This window comes from Rhinichthys klamathensis, unplaced genomic scaffold (assembly GCF_029890125.1).
Source record: "Rhinichthys klamathensis goyatoka isolate OS25496 unplaced genomic scaffold, OSU_Roscu_1.1 h1tg000020l_1, whole genome shotgun sequence".
In the NCBI taxonomy this organism is placed as follows: Eukaryota; Metazoa; Chordata; class Actinopteri; order Cypriniformes; family Leuciscidae; genus Rhinichthys; species Rhinichthys klamathensis.
In genome coordinates, this window is record NW_026606571.1 from 3,012,051 (window position 1) to 3,025,823 (window position 13,773).

The following is a 13,773-nucleotide window of genomic DNA, read 5'->3' on the forward strand; positions in this document are numbered from 1 at the left end:
ATCAATGAAACCTCATGCCCTCAGATCTTTGTCATTCTTTCCCAAACTCAATCTGGTGCACCTCTCTTCTCCCCCACCCTTTCCCCTGTCAGCCCAGTGAGAAGGCATATGTGCTGGGTTACTGCTGGAGCCCACGTAGGCCTTTTTACGTGATCTGAAGTCTTACCCCCCTATGACAGATGGGCCTGCTGATAATGATGCTGAGAACCCCCCCCCCCACACACACACACACCAAATTGCTGTTGCCATGGTGAGTAAGGAGGGGGACCATGGGACGTGTGGAGGAGGCCAGGGGTGCTTATTAATGCATTTACACTTAGTGGACTCCAGCCCTGTAGAAAGTGTGAAAAGCTTTCAGAGCTTTATTTGAAAAGACTCGTATGAACATATGAGCACTTGGAGCCTGTCAGCAGTGGCTTTTATGCGTTTAACTGCAGACTGCATAATGTTAGTGAATATTGATGACAGGACATTTTATGGTGTGTGCTTTGAATCTGTTACTTTGAGAGAGTGTTGATTAATTATTTACACTCTTTTTCTCATACAAAATGGTTGATGATATCTGTTTATTATTATATGACATGTTTAAAAAAAACTTTGCTGGCGTTTGTAATCAGCTTCATGTTGAATGAAATCAGAGGGCTAATCAAGTAGTTGTGTGTGGAAAATGTCTACGGGGAGGGAAGACTGAAACCCACTCTCTCTCCTTCATACACATGCACACAGCCTCATTACAATAACAATGGCTGACCACACTTTAGGGCGGAGCTTAGAGTGTGATTTCCAGGCCACTGAGCAAGGCTCCCTAAACGAGCTTTGTGTGTGTGTGTGTGTGTGTGTGTGTGTGTGGTGAAGGGCTTTTTGGCACAGCTGTCACCCTGGAGGGTGATATCAGGCAAGCCCAGCTAGTCTCCCTTTTTTTAAGAATCTTGTGAGAAAAAAATGGGGGAAGGGATTGAGAGAAGAAACAACTAAAGTTTAGATGAGATAACAGCAAACCAAATTATGACTGAATAATAAGTGATATTGGACACAGTGAACGACATAAATAAACAAAACAAATAGCAATTTAAGCATTTAACTGTGTTTATTTTTGGGTGTACATTTACAAAACTTTAGCAAGTTTTCTTGTATTATGCAAAGAACTTATCCATTTCCAATCAACATAGTTTACAATCCTAATCAAATAAAGTTTTTAAAGTTTAAAAATTAAAAGAATGTTTTAGTAACAAATTTTATAAATCATGCCTTAATATTTGGATTCAGGTCATAAAGCTCTTATTTAGCAAATTTTTGCATAATACTGAATATTGCATATTGTATATAATGAAGAAAACAACTGATTTCAAATAAATTCAGCAAAAATACACAAAAAACTTGTTTACACGACACAGACAAAATATGCATTGCTTGTCTTGACATGTGAAATGTAAGCTTCTATCGTAAGTCTGATTTGACTGGCTGTGCAATATTGTTGTATTGTGAAAAGACAAAGGCCTTTGATTGCTTGTGGACTAAAACCTCAAAACTTCAATAAGAACTTTCACTTTCAGCAAACTTTGCTCACTACTAACACGTCAAACACAACAGCTTGCATTTTGTGGTCAGTTCTTTGACACAACAGATATGCTGTTAATCTCTGGGAAAATCAGTTTAGCAGCTGTCCCAAAGTATAGGTTTTCTTGTCTTAGTGAGAGAATAAGACAAAAAGTAGCTGAAAGAACAGGAGACAAGCTCTTTTCACACCATCCCTCCTGCTCTCTCTCTCTCTCTCTCTCTCTCTCTCTCTCTCTCTCTCTCTCTCTCTCTCTCTCTCTCTCTCTCTCTCTCTCTCTCTCTCTCTCTCTCTCTCTCTCTCTCTCTCTCTCTCTCTCTCTCTCTCTTTCTCTCACACTACTGAGACAATCTCCCCTCATAGAGACTCTGCTCCACCTGTTCCTGTGCCCCACAATTCCCCTCACTAATTATTCACATTCTGGACACAAAAGTCTAGATTGGTGATTTTGACTCACATATGATGGATACCCTCATAGCTGAGCGTAAAGTCCCGTAAAGTTGCTCTATTTACAGTTTTTCTCAATTGCTAAAACACTAAAACCCATTGGCTGAACAAAGTTCTCAGTTGCCTGAACTCATTTAGCTAATTGTGCATTCTGTTGTCAATACCTTAAACTATTTCACATGGCAAAACACAATTTGCAGATCTTACTTAGACTTTTCAGCAAAACGCTAAACACATTCTCATTCTCAAAACATATTCTGCACTGTAATGCACACGTCATCCATACTGGTAAACACAAGTGGCAATGATCAAATACAAATAGAGAACAAATGTCATTGATTGAACACAACCACTCAAAATTGATTTAACCTGTTTCAAATGATGCCCAAAGACAAGAAGAAGCACACTGATCACGTTTACTCCTTTGATTTTGGTCCCTTTTAGTATTGTATACTGTAGTACAGTGCATTGTAGGCTGTATACTGTACAATGAACACATTATATGGTCCCGAACATCGTTACTGTAACAGTACCATTTGTTACAGTACTGAATGCTCAATAGATTTTACTGGTTGCACTTGCAGGTTCATATCAACAAAGAACAAGAATTACAGTATCAAACAATAGAACTGACAAAGGAGAAGTTTGTGAGATGCAGGGCACTGTACTGTAAAAATAGGGGTACAAGGAGGAGGAAGAACAAATAAAATTGCAAAGAGCAAAGCAGAGTAGTAATTTCTGATCAATTTTGCGCTACTATGATGTTTTCATTCATCAAAAGACAATGACGGACAAATATGAAATTTGTTTTAAGATTAAAAATGTACTTCTCCCTGAAATTTTGATGGTACAGTAATGTGTCACGGGTAAGTCTACAAACAGAATAGCCGTCCGTAGATATCTTTCGAGAACTGTATGTTTTGAACAATGTGTTTTCTATTTTTTGGTGTATTGTTTACTGACTGCTTGATAGTGTATATCATTTTGATCACTTTGTCTATGATTTGAGAGCAGTGTTTGATTTTGAACACAAGTAAAACTGTTTTGAGGCGAAAGTTTCATTTTGCAAGAAGAGTCAGAGGTTTTGTAAATAGTGCTTGAAGATGAGGTTTTGTGTTTAATGTTTTCAGAAAAAGGAGCAAGGATTCAGAAATTGTGTTTTAGCAATTGAGAAAAACTGTAAATGTTCTCTAAGCCATTATGCAATTCTGTGTCATCAGGCCCTTAAATTTAATGATCCAAGTGGTGCTAATGGTATTTTGAGAGGGTCTGCTCAATTAGTGATCCAATACAAATGGCCCTCACACTTTTTCACTAAAATATCCATGGTAATTAAGATGCCACCTGTGCCCAGTGATCGAAACACAGTAGCCATGGCACTAAGAAGTATGCTTGGAAATTATGGGCTAGTCAGCAACTCCCTCCCTTCCTCCCTCCCTCCCTTTCAGGCTCAAAGTGGGGCTGACTAGACATCTGTATGCAAATAATCTAAATAGTATAGAAAGTACATACATCTGAAGGGGGGTGAGACTGATTTCCCCAGCACTACAAAGACTAAATTGGTGGATATTGTGAGCATGCACAGCTGACTGGCTGGTTTGGAAATTCCTATTCAAATATCCATACTCAGTCGCCATCTGCAACTTTTCAGATAATAGTGATTCATAGTAATCACTGGGTAGGCTTATCACAAAAGGTTAAGAAGCAATTATACATTTACATTTAACAATCATATGTAAAATATTGGGGGCATATTCATGTATATATGTTCTTTTATAATTAATTTTTATATAGTAATATTTTTTTATATATATGTTTGATTTTTTTATATTTTCCTCTAAATTCCATATTTATTGTAATCTAACTAAATGAAAGCATGTTAAATGCGAGTGTAACTTTTTGCATCTCCTTTAGTCTTTTAAAAATGACCAAATCCACTCTCTACATCTCTACCATTCAAATGTTTGGGATCGGTAAGATTTTTTCGTTTTTGAAAGAACATTTCCTTCAGAAATCTTTCTAATATGCTGATTTGCTGCTCAAGAAACATTTCGTATTATTATAAATGTTGAAAACGTTTGTGCTGCTTCGTATTTCTGTGGAAACCGTGATACACTACAATTTAAAACTTTAGAGTAAGTAAGAAAAAAAAAATTGTTAACTGTTGTTAACATTATACATATCTTACTGTCAAATTTGATTAATTGTAATGCTTGTTTGCTGAATGAAAATTCTTACTGGCCCCAAACTTTTGAATGCATCGTGGGGGGAAGATGCCCCCTTTAATAAAAATGTGGATTTACTTTTAAACTGTAACATATTCAGATATAAGTTTAGCATGTGCAGGATGATGATGCATCAGCCAGTGTGTTATTATAAGTGTGTTATTATAGGAAACAATTAGAAACTTTGCTTTAGTTGTTATCCCCGGATAAACTTTTACAGAAACTTTTTATATAATTCTTATTAACATATATTTTAAGTTCCATTAATATAAAATACTAAACAAACTATTGTATTTAAAATGTTATATTGACAATTGAGTTGATAATTGAATAACCGATGACAGACAAAGCCGAGTTCCAGATTCATCTGAAAGGTATTTTATGATTTACAAGCATATGAATATTTAATTATTTAACTGCTTATATTTTAATTTAAGATCAAGCAATACTAGTAATAGCAATACTATTAATGCAAATTTAATAATTTCACTCAACTAAACTATAGGTCATCTTACCCCAAGTATAATTTTGAGATACTATAACTTTTACAAATTCTAGTAAAATTCAAATTTATTTTACAAATTTCCACAAATCCCTCATTAACATATCGACACAGAAAACTTTGATATTCAACCTAAGACAATGTCACAGATCACTATTTTCCAGACACACAAAATTAGATCAATTAACCTCAAAATGAACCTGTCTCGACGGACTAAATCCCACAAATGTTGATATTTAAATGAAATGACAAAATTAAAAATAACATAGCCATTCATCTAAAGTGCTGAGATGAGATTTTGTGCCATCGATGGTCAGGAGAAAAAATTAAGAATGGGAGGAAGGTCATCGTGCCCCAGGGGGCATCTTACCTCAACCTACGCTACACAAGGAGTTAAGGACCTTTTTTAATACAACTTATCAGAAACAAACTTTAATGGTAAATGTCCCAAACTGGACACCAAAAAATCTGAAAAGACCTGTCAGCACATCAGGAAAGTAAATGCTTCCGGGTTGCGCTACGATTGGACGCAGTGAATCGGAGTCACTTTGGGACAACCACACCGGCCAATGCTTGACCTTTGACCCACAGAAATGCTTGATACACAGGGGCCGTGACCTTTGTTGATCGCTTTATTTCAGAAAGCAGGTGCTGTAGGAGAGATGACCCTAGAGATTGCCAGGGCAGGGTCACTGAGGGTCAGTTCTTATTTACTAGTTGTGACATGGCACACGTGCCACTTTCCCAAGAGAGTGAGAAATCAAGCCAGCACTGTTGGCAATTCTCCTCACGCTCTGTAAAGTACTGCACTGTAAAAAAAAACAATCAGGTTGAGCCTAAGCACATACTCCTACGAAAATGCGCTTCCCTGTGTCCCTGCGCAGGACATGCACAGATACATAAACACCCTGAACTGACGAGATAAGAAGCCCTGATGGCTGAAATCTGGCTCTGCTCACTGTGGGCAGAGAATGAGAGGTGCAGATCTGCAGAGGAGACCACCCGAGGTAAACTCATTAAGAGTCCAATAAAAACCTTCTGTCGGGACGGCAGGACTCCCACAGATACTCCAGTGACAATACCATCAACAACAAGAGCAAAGAAAAGAGAAACCCACAGACAAAAGAGCCCTCTAATTAGCAGAGCACTTCCAAGTGACATATGCTCCTGGAATCGGGAGTAAGGGATAAGGGAAAAGTAGGAAAAGAAGAGAGTGAAGAGGAACTGCCTCGGGTGTGTAGACAGCAGGGCCTGTGAATGACTCCAGTGCCATAAAGGCAGAACAAAAGCATCCGAAAGCCTATCAACTGTACCGCCACACTGAGATAAGCAACGCATCGGCCTGTGGTCATTCTTTCTTTTGTCTGCTCAATGGATGCCGGGACGACAGACATAACGGACTCAATAGGGAGGAGTGGTGATAATGTGTGTTTTGTTTTTACGTTGACATTCCTTACGATTAAATGAAAGAAGATGAAATATGAAATACTGAATAATGCTGACGAATAATTCTCAGTGTATTTGAGGGAAACTCTCTGTCCCCCAGTGCTCTGTGACATCAGATAACCTCTCTTGACACAATCCCCGGGGAATCTTTGATGCGTGGATGACATTTCATCACAACATGCATTGACAGAACCGCAGAGTCAGACATAAGTTACTGTGGTTCACACATCCACACACATATAATGATCAAATAAATTCATGTAAATATTGTACAGTTCACTGTAACCAAGATAGAACCAAATATAATGAGAAGAGTTTTGTATTGTGTTAAATAAATGACACTGGATGTGTGTGATTAAAAAAAGTTAATAATTTAATTTTTGTACGTCTCTCTCACTGCATGTACTAATTATACCTGACCAGATTGTTGCCAATTAACATGGAAATTACATGCCTGAACTGTATCATGTATATATTATCAATGTAGCCTATTTATACAGTGCCTTGCGAAAGTATTTGTGCCCCTTCATTATTTCCACATTTTGTTTTGTTGCAGCCTTATGCTAAGTGGCTTTAAATGACTCTTTTCCCCCACATCAATCTACACTCCTCACCCCACAATGACAAAGAAAAAACAGATGTGACAACTTTTTGCAAATGTATTAAAAAGGAAAAACTGAAATAATTACAAAAAGTATTTGTACCCTTAACTCAGGACTTAGTTAAAGCATCTTTACAGCCTCATAGTCTTTCTTGGTATGATGCGACAAGCTTTGCACATCTGCATTTGTCGATTCCCTGCCATTCTTCTGTGCAGATCCTCTCAAGCTCTGTCGGGTTGAATGGGGACCATCGGTGGACAGACATTTTCAGGTTTCTCCAGAGATGTTTGATTGGGTTCAAGCCCAGGCTCTGGCTGGCCCACTCAAGGTCAGTCATTCAGAGTTGTCCATAAGCCCCTTTTGCGTCGTCTTTCTGCCCAGTCCGAGGTTCTGAATGCACTGGATCAGGTTTCCATTAAGGATATCTCTATATTTTGCTGCATGATGCTGTCACCACCGTGCTTTGCCATTGGGATGGTATTGTGCAGGTGATGAGCAGTGCCTGGTTTCCTCCAGACATGACACTTGGAACTGAGTTTCATCAGACCAGAGAATCTTGTTTCTCACATTCTGAGAGAGTCCTTTAGGTGATGTTTTATTAATTCTAAGTGGGTTTTCATGTGTCTTGAGAGGCTTAAAGCCTAGATTGGTGTAGTGTTGCAGTGATGTTCATCCTTCTGTACATTTCTCCCATCTCCATATATGATCACGGAGCTCAACTAGAGTGACCATCAGCTTCTTGGACATAACCAAGGCCCTTCTCCATTGATTGCTCAGTTTGGCCAGGAGGTCAGCTCTAGGAAGAGTCCCGGTTGTTCCAAACTTCTTCCATTAAGGATTTTGGATGCTACATGCTTCTGTGAACCTTCAATGCAGAAGTAATTAGTTTGTTGTCTTCCCCAGATCTCTGTCTCGACACAAACCTGTCTCTGAGATCTACATGCAGTTATTTTGACCTCATGGTGTGGTCTTTGATCTGATGTGCATTTTCAGCTGCTAGACCTTTATTTGAGAGGTGTGTGTGCCTTTCCGAATTGAATTTGCCACAGGTTAACTCCAATCAAAGTGTAGAAACATTTCAAAGATGATCCAGAGAAATTGGAATAGGCCTACTCCTAAACTAAATTTGAAGTGTCCCAGAATACGTACATGCAATGTAATTATTTCAGTTCTTTATTTTTAATTAATCTACAAAGTTATCACAAATCTTTTTTTTATTCTTTGTAATTATGGTGTATATGGAGTGAAGATTGATGTGAAAAAAAATAATTTAAAGCAGTTTAGCAGAAGGCTGCAATATAAAATGTGAAAAAATTAAGGGATATGAACACTTTCGCAAGCCAGTGTATATACATTAAAGGAGACAACATTATGTTTTATTCTGAAGAATTTGAACTATGTGGCATGTGACCTCTCGATTAAAGATTCCTCTTTGACCTGACGTTCCTTAAATATAACCTTGCAGACACAGTTCGCTGAGGTCATGTGTATCTCCTAAAGCATAGTGCATTCAGTGTATGGACACTTCCAGTTGCTTTGCTAGATTTTCAGCTGTTTAAGTGCTTATATTTGCATGATTATATCAAGTGAACAAACAGAGAGACAGAAAGAGGCTCTTTTTACTGTTCCAAATTTGTCCACAATGCAGTGCTCTACAAAGTGTGTTAAAAAGCTTACTGGAAATCACTTCCAATTGCTTTACAGATTCAATTATAGACATGTGCAGTGGGATCTAAAATCTGATTAAATAAGTAAAATAAAGAAGCGTTGTGACGTAAAAGTAATACGATATGTTTATGTTTCTCAGAGCGTTTAAATAATGCTAATTGTGAGTGTTTGCAATCTTGAGTGACATTGAACATGGCTCTCTAGCGCCACCTCTTGATACTTCTTGAGACTCTACTTTTTTAATATCCTGCCCCCTGCTGGAGAAATGCAGAGAATATCACTGAAATGTCTGTCAAAAAGCTTGCAAATCAGGTTTCAGCTTGAGTATGCATTTATGTGTTTGTTTGAATTTCCTTTAGTTTTATGTTTGACATATATTCCTCTATGACCTGACCTGAGCAACCTCAGTTTTGCATGAGCCTCTCATCTTATGATAATTATGATAAATCTTCTGATAGCTAGAGAAAGGGGAAAACACTGTCCTCATTAGTTTGAACTTTTATTCTCCTCTCTCTTATTTCCTCTCCCATACAATGCCTTTCATCTTATCCACAGTCTGAAACTGTTTGTCTGCGTTATTTGTCCAATGATTTGTCTAGTGTCATCCTCGGTCATTGCTCACATTCTGTTTAGAAGTATAGTCTATCTCTGATTCCTTTGTTCTCTGAATGCTGGCAGACATTATGCCTCTGCCAGCCTGGAATATACAACAACAGAATACAAACAACAAGCTATAACAACAGATTTGATCCTTGTGGACAGAAAATGTCTACATTTAGCTTGGAAAAGGCTAACTGCATAATCAAATACATCAGGGATTATAGGAAGGATGAAGCATCTCCGTTAGCTCTCAGTGTTTGTTCTTGGTCATCAATAAGAGCATCGTGAGCTGAGCTTGTTCCCCAGGCAACAGACTGAATGATAATATTTATCTTCATTAGTTCAGAGGCCAAGAACTTTTCATGATCACATTCATTATGCAAAGAACATGCTAAACACTGCCTTTCATCTGGGGAAATGAATGGCTACAACTGTGTTGATTTGGATTTGAGTTTCCAGGGCAGAGTGAGAGTCAGAGCAGGACCCTGTGACCGCAGACGCACTCAATGTGCTTTTGGATTCTTCAGGCTCCAGAGATGATTAACATCTTCATTCATGCATACAAACATTATAAGCAATTGAATATTCTACATTGAGATCTTATTGGCTTATCACTCTCAATTTTAAACATTAGACTCCTTCAGGAAATTGTCCATCATTCTGTTTGTTTGAAAACATTTTCATTCAGCCATTGTCGTCTGTTATGTTGTCATTTAGCTTTTATCATTTAGGACTTTAGCTCAAAATAAATACATTTAAATAAATGTTTAAATAAGGAATATATATGTATATATATATATATATATAGCTTGCAAACTTTTGTTGTTTTCAAACATTCAGCTTATTGTTTTTTTCTTCTGAGAAAAGACCCCAATAATCTCACATGTGTCTCCTCTAGAGTTTCAACAGTCTTAAATTGTTTGCAGATTTGCCAAGATATTAAAGTCTGCAATGAAGTCAGAGAAATCAATAAGATTTGCGATCAAATTAATTTTATTACTTTAGTGTTTCTATTTATTTTATATTTTGTTTTTTATCGTTTAATGGGATTTTTTTCCTTGCATCTTTTTCCCTTTGAGTGCAAGACATAAGCATGAAGGGAGAGAGTAAGACATTAGATGTTTTGCTTTCAATTAATATACTGCATATGAAGTTCTGTGTGCACATTTATGCTTTTTTTTAATAATGAGTTTTCTTTAGTCATGCAGAGACCGATAATACAGTGTTATACAATTATGGCTATAATATCAGCAGTTCTGATTTGATTTTTTGAACAGTGGTGTCTCATTCTAAAAGATTGTGGCTGCAGTCATGGTGTTCTGCATTTATGTTTATGTAATTCTATGTAGATTAATAGTTATTTTATACATTTCAAGTCAATACCTTTTGCACTGCAGGGAGGTCATTAGAGGAAAATAAGCTACGACCTTGGCTGTCTAGCTGTTTGTAAACCTTATTAAACACATAAAACAGTAAGGGCTGGTAATCAGAAATATTTATTGAAGAATAGGCGTTATGAGTTGAGATTAGTTAGCCGTAGGTTTTCTGGACTTTAGGGCACAGGGAGAGGATCCTAATCCAAAGTTTACCTTGAAAGGCTATACTGGCCCTTTGCACTTTGTGATAAGACTCAAGATGTAAAAAGCTTAGAAATCTTCTTCTTGATGCAATGCTAAACTCTTCTGTCCTTAATCAATAACGCCCCAATCCGCAAACGCACACACAGGCACCCAAGTGTAAGACTTCCATGTCCACATAATAATGCACTGACACTCTCAATACAAATAAACCCTACAGCCAGCTGGAAAACATCTGCATATAATACATGTGCTAAGTGAGACACCACTGTTGCAAATCCATGTGGTCGGTTTATAGACTGAGGGTACAGATGGCTTCTGCTAGAGAAAATAAAAGAGAAAATTTTAATGCTTCCACTTCCTGCCATTAGGCCTACTGTAAATTGGCTCAGCACCACTCATTTATCCATTAGCAAAGGGGTGCTAACACACTGCTATTATCGGGCAGAAATGATTTCAAATCCCACAGGGTGGAATAATTTTTAAAGGGTGAAAGAAAAATTTAAATAACAGAAAAGGCCTTAAAAAGCCTTATTTGACAAGTCATTCCTGAAATAAGAGAAAAAATCTTCAATAAAGATTTGCAAAAAAGCATCTTGGTTTTAATGGCAAGGGCCAACGAACAGGACTGAAAAAGTGCAAAAAAATAAAAGCTGCTTGAGCCCCAGCGGTTATAGAGGATATGTGAAGAACAATTACGTTAATCGAAACTATAAATACTTAGGAATGCATATTGCATTTTTAATGAAAACATACATAACAAAATGTCCACAGCTAATGTGGCTAATAACAATAGCTATTTCAAATCTAAGGATTATAACTTAAAGGATCACCCAAAGAATCCAAAAATGAAAATTCTGTCATCATTTACTCACCCTCAAGTTTTTCCAAACTTATATTAATTTCGTTCTTGTGCTGAACATAAAAGAAGATATTTTAAAGACTGTTGGTAAACAAACAGTTTCTGGTCCCCAATGACTTCCATTGTATTTGATTTCTATACTATGGAAGTCAATAGTGCTCCACAACTGTTTGGTTACCAACATTCTTCAAAATGAATGAAATTAATATAAGTTTGGAAAAACTTGAGGGTGAGTAAACGATGACAGAATTTTCATTTTTGGGTGAATTATCCCTTTAGTAAACATTTTCTAAAATACGTAGAACACTCCAAAAAGACAAGTGAAATCATATCTTAAAACTGACTTTTAAGATAATAATATGCATTAGAAGTAATAGATTCACACCAATTTGGTGATGCAAGAACCACTCTTGGGCACACCAAATTGGTGTGAATCTACTAAATAAAAAAATCACATCTTTTTGCTTCTAATGCATATTATTAGTCTGCAAAGAGATGTCTCTTTGATTCTGAATCTAGTAAATGTATACTTTCATATTTCTGGCTTTATTTTAAGGCCACTATATTTAAAAATTCCAGCGGGGTTTTTTTTGCAGCGAAGCGGTTCCCCAAAGAACATTTCAGTGAACAGTTCTTAAAAGGAATACCTTTTACTTAGTGTGAAGAACATTTTAAAAATAGTAAGAACCCTTTTCCACTTTAATGAACCTTTGTGTATTGGAAAGGTTATGTGGATGTTGAAGGTTCCTTGTGGAACCACGGATCCCAATAAAGAACCTTTATTTTTTAGAGTGTAGGCTGATAAATCATGGAACACTAGTGCACACATTTTTTGCAACATTTTTTTTAATACGTTTTAGCTGTGGTTGTTAATACACACATCTTCACTCATAAGAATTGGTGTGGAAATGGAACAGATCAGGCAGCTTGTGATGAGACACACCTTTGAGTTTGGACCTCAAAATGGTGTTCTCAAATTCCAACATGGAGCATATGGTCGAGCTGTCTGGCCCTGCATCACTCAACCTACTTTCTTTTGTACTGTGCTTTTCCTCTCTCCTTGGAAAAGGACACTGTGTCCTATTTTGCAAGCTCCCATTGAGGTATTTGCTTTTATCACTCGGAAGAAGTTTTCACAGCTTTATATATATATAAAGTATTTCAAGTATGAATTCACTTTTGATAAAGGTTTTTGAGTTTCACTCAAACACCAGAACTAGGAAACACAAGAAACTAACCCATCTGAAATTATAAAAAAATAAAAAAATAAAATTGAAATAAAAGTATCTGGACCTATAGGTCGTCTTCTTCAATGTGTATGGTGGCTACGTCCCTGACCTGCACTTTCAAAATTGACTTAAAACAAATTATCATAGATAATTCTGTTTAATTCTAATAATTTATTTCCTTTATTTAACTTTTTGCTACAGTTCTCTTTAGGTCTCTCAGCGCTCCCTTTCAGGCACAATAAAATTTGTTGAAAAACGTCTTGGTTACTAATGTAATCCTCGTTCCCTGAAGGAGGGAACGGGAGACGTAACGTCGACGTGACAACGTAATTGGGATCACTTCAGGGAGCCCTATCATCTTCGAGTGTCTACAGAATGAGCCAATGAATGTTGGCGTGCGTCAATCACGTTACGCGCCCTGCCCCGCAGCGCAGGTATAAACAGGAAGCGGGCGCGCGCACACATTGTTTTCCGCTGAGAAGCCGAGATCGTCACGGCCGTTACAGCGATCGGTTGGTCGTTGGTCAGCAACGGTGGTGACGGGACGTTACGTCTCCCGTTCCCTCCATCAGGGAATGAGGGTTACATTAGTAACCAAGACGTTCCCTATCAGTCGCTCACGTTCGACGTAACGTCGACGTGATGACTTAAAGGAGAACTCCGGCGCAAAATGAACCTTTGGTCTAATTACACATTGTTACCTAGTCAACCGTTATCTGAGATTTGTTTTCATGATTATCGAATGTAAATAGTTTTATCTCTAAAAACAGTTTAGCCTATAAAGCTAGTATAACGCTAGTATATTGGGCATGGAGTAATGACAAATAAAAATCGCTTGTTAATACCACTAACAAGGCTCAAAATAGCCCCACACTAGCACGGTAGCATAATGAGGGTCCCTACCTGCAAACCGAAGCATTGAGAACTTTGTCAGTGTCCAGGCAGTTTAATAAGAAGATATTTTATACATACAGTCAACTTCGCGTATACAGGCAGAAGCCATCTTTGAAAAACAGAATCAGAATCACCCTCGTGCATGTCCATGAGCGCCTGGGCCTGG